Source organism: Drosophila serrata, unplaced genomic scaffold (genome assembly GCF_035046125.1).
Source record: "Drosophila serrata isolate PLE 108 unplaced genomic scaffold, ASM3504612v1 contig_240, whole genome shotgun sequence".
In the NCBI taxonomy this organism is placed as follows: domain Eukaryota; kingdom Metazoa; phylum Arthropoda; class Insecta; order Diptera; family Drosophilidae; genus Drosophila; species Drosophila serrata.
Window position 1 is genome coordinate 1794591 of NW_028257138.1, and position 3910 is coordinate 1798500.

Below are 3910 nucleotides of genomic sequence, written 5' to 3' on the forward strand. Positions count from 1 at the left end.
ACAGGTGGAAAATTCGGAGGGGCGAAGGGACAAATGTCGACGGTGACCCGCTGCCAAGTCAATAAATTCTCATTGCCTAAGCCATAAATCAGCATCATGGCGCGCTAAGTGTCATTTTTTGTGACGTTCGGATGGCTTTTTACCAGGTGAAACCACAACAAGGGGCGGTTCGAATCGCCAAGATAGAGATGACGAGGCACTCAGAGAAAAATTGTTTAAACATGAAGTGAAAGCTCACAAGAAAGAATACAAGAGCCTGGTTATCCGTGAAACTTAAAAGGATTAAAAAGGGATCTAGAGGACCGCTCAATCTAGATCTTTCCCTCTCTTTCGAGCTTTGCCTTAAATGTACAAGCTAAATACCAATGACAGTTTTACTTACTTTACATTACTTTACTTTTTCTTAGTTTGTAAATTAACTTAAACTCGAGGTTCTGTTTTGAATTTAAAAAAATTTTCCTTTAGTGTAGATTGGCTCGGAATTGGATCTGTTACTGGCAGCTTCACAATGCGCGTTATAATTTACACCTGGCGAAAAGCGAACGGCAGCAGGAGCAGCCAACAACCTCAACCAACTACAACTGTCATTTGACCTTAACCATACAGGGGGGGGTGCTTTCTGTGGGGCAACGGAGGAGGGTATAGAGGTCATTCACGGGGTAGAAAAAACGGGGCGAAACAAAAGTGGAAGCCGCAGTTGCTGCGGTTGGCTGAATGTGCTCCGGATACGGATCCAAACAGTTCCATTCTGGTTATATACTGCCATGTTATATATTTTAGTCAAAAGCGCAATTGCTTGATTTGAAAATTGTCAAACTGACAAAGTGCTAGAAGAGAAAAGGTGAAAGTTGTGGGGAAAAAGGAAAAATAAAGCTAATCACAGATAGTGATGGATGCTCATGCACAAAACTCTTTCGTTTGTTCACAAAAATAAACAAAGTTGTCTTCGTTTGTATTTATTTCCATTTTAAAACACTTATATAAATAGGAAACAAAATCAAATCATCACGCTTAAGTCTTTGTTAATCACTTTTCTTTGCAATCGATTATCCTCAAAAGTTTACTAGGAGGCCGAACTAAGTTTTCAGGACTTTTAGCTGCTGCTAGCCCTTTACCAATACGGAAATCGGTGGGCTGTAAAAGGACTAATAAAATGTTCCAATTAAACCCCGATTCGATCAATAAAGGACTCACAGTCTATGGTAAGGACAACTTAAAGCTTTACGCTCTTATTGGAAAGCCCATCTATCTGGCTCTTACGGCCGTGGAACCTCCACTTCGGAGGCGCCCCAGGCAGCTGCGTTGATTGCCGTAACAGCTTTTGAAATTAAGTCGCTGCAAGTCGGCTGTAACGCAGACTAGGGGTCGAGAGACGGGGGATGAGCGAATGATTTCAGGACCAGGGGACATTTGCCAGCAGAAGATGGAATGGGACCCGGGACAAGTCGGTATTACACCGAGGGAAACCACATGCACTTTTGCATTAAAGATCATTTTTCTTCTTCGTTCTCTTAAGCTCTTTCTAATATATGAATAGGTTTTGTTTTTGTACTTCTAAGCACTAGCAGGTAGCCTAGATTATGACGCTCTCCACGTAAGCAAATCGAATCTTTAAGAGCCCCTAAGCTAATTAAAACTTATCTTAATTTCCCATAAACTAAACTCCACACACAATTTAGCAAACATTTCAATCATTTTCATTTTTTGGAAGACTCTCAATGTTTCTTTTAGACTAATTACATGAAAATATTTGATATTTTTCCAGTGCAACGCGCAGCACACTCGCACAATTGACGCAATTGGAGCGATACTTTGATTTTATTTCATTTGCCGGCAACATCTGAGGAGCGGATGGGACGAGGCTCCTCGATAGGGGAAACGAGTATAAAATGCAGGCACACCATGGCCATGGGGAGAGACCGAACAGAGGACAAGGACGAGGAGGAGGAGGGGGATGTGGAGGAGCGATGAAGAGCCAACCGGCGAAACAGTTGCCAATAAAAATTGCATCGAAAACGCTTAACCAAGCAGCGTGCATCAAATTGATTTCATGCTCGTGAAACGTTGACTGTAGTTTTACAACGTGCATCATCCGCACTCACAGGGAGCCCCAAAAAATATGCTACGCTTCTCCCCGAGTCGCACAAAAATATTGTCTGTCAATATTCGAATACCGCACATCGCAATCCACACCCGAAAACCCAAACCCAAATTCGGAAAACGAAGCGCAAGCAACCCAAAACCCATTGAGAAGCGAACGGTAACGAAATGTAATTTTTGTTTTCCCTTCCCTTCCCAAAAATAAAGGAGAATACAAAAAACAACAATGGACCCAAGGCAGCAAATCGAAAACGAGCCACGACTTGTGTATGCTCTGCCTGGACACTATATTTCAAAGTGTATTCTAAGCTGTTTCATTCATGCATTCGGCAAAGCAGTTTTCATATGTTTCAAAATAGTTTTTGGTTTTTCCACATCCATTATAGCTGATTCCTACACAGCTCTTTGCCTTGAATACAAAAACAAGTTCAGGTTTAATCTTGCACTTACCGGGCACGGTAGGAGCATCATTACATTTTTCTGGAAAACAAGAAATAAAGGTAAATTATATAGAATCTTATAACTTAAATGTTAGTATGTTTACCTTTATTATAGCCATCAATCAAAGTGCAAAAGGTGAGAACAGCAAAGATAAAGAAAATAAATATAGATTGCATCTTGTAAGTCCGCTCTCAAAAAGTCCTCCGAGTAGAGATTTATATAGTCCAGAAACTTAATCAAATTTAACCATAATTCGATTCAAGCTGAAAATAGTTACAGCCGAAACGGATAGATTAGTTCCGCATAATAGAATTTGCGAATAGTGCTAGGTGCCACACAAAAGGGTATTTAAGAGCGGAAAAGCAAAAGTGGCGTGCGTGAAAAACGTGAAAATTGCCGCCGCTGTTTTCGATTTTTACGCTCAATCCCTCAATCAGCAACTACCTTCACGCCCCGTCGAGCCCCCGCTCGCATGTGCCAACGAATTCATGGCGCCAAAGAGGGAATCCAGTTATCCTGGCATGGGAATGGCGCATGCCTTTAAACTTGTTATTTCAAGGATATGCACATCGCGCGCCCGCTCGCTCACTCCGGCTTCAAACCAAGAAACAGACAGGGCTCTCCCAGCTCTGAGCCCCCGAAAAATCTGACAATCGGCGGCTTTGGCAACAATTTGGCTGTGTTGTTGCCAGATATTTCTTTATCTCCACATAAGCATCGCGTAAGAATGAACTACATATTACGATTGTGCTCGCAATAATAGTGATGCTGTGTGTTAACTCAAACTCATTACCACTTGAAGATTAAACACATCAAAATGGCACCTAGTTGTACATTTCAATTAGCATGCAATTTTTTTTATTATTATCAAGTATTAAGTACCTTTAAATTTGTCAAATAAATTTGTTACGCAATGAATGGGAAGCTGTAAAAAGCCGTGACAAACAATTTACAATATGTAAATTTAGTTTCGAAAACCGTATTTCGTTTTAGAGCCGTGCCCGTGTGCAATTGAATCGGAATCGGGTAGCTGTATCATATCTATTCAATTTGCAACTCTCAGCATTGTTTGGCATGTTTAGCAGCTCACTGAGCAATTTGCTAGATGCCAAGCCCGAGAGCCAGAGCCAAAGCCAAAGCAGTTGCCAATTGCAATGTGAAACTTGCCGAAAAAAATGCGCTTGATCCCAAGATGAAGGATTCAACAGAAGGGCACTTAAAATATATAAGCATATATATTCGGAAAATATTTAATATGCGCTCTTTCCAGGGATAAAATGGTTCTTGAACTTTAATCTCCGCTCAATCCGTCTGTTAATGTTCACGATTTTGTGATATTTTTCTTCCTTTTTTGTGATATAGTAATAAT

At 40.8% G+C, this 3910-nt stretch overlaps 1 long non-coding RNA gene across 1 annotated transcript; it reads right to left on the reverse strand.

Moving 5' to 3' along the window:
• Positions 1 to 2322: 2322 nt before the first annotated feature.
• Positions 2323 to 3061, reverse strand: LOC110178179 (uncharacterized). Its single transcript, XR_002319333.2, has 2 exons — positions 2645 to 3061; positions 2323 to 2580 (listed from the first exon to the last, which is right to left on the reverse strand). It is a non-coding gene; the product is annotated as an uncharacterized LOC110178179 (long non-coding RNA).
• Positions 3062 to 3910: the final 849 nt, after the last annotated feature.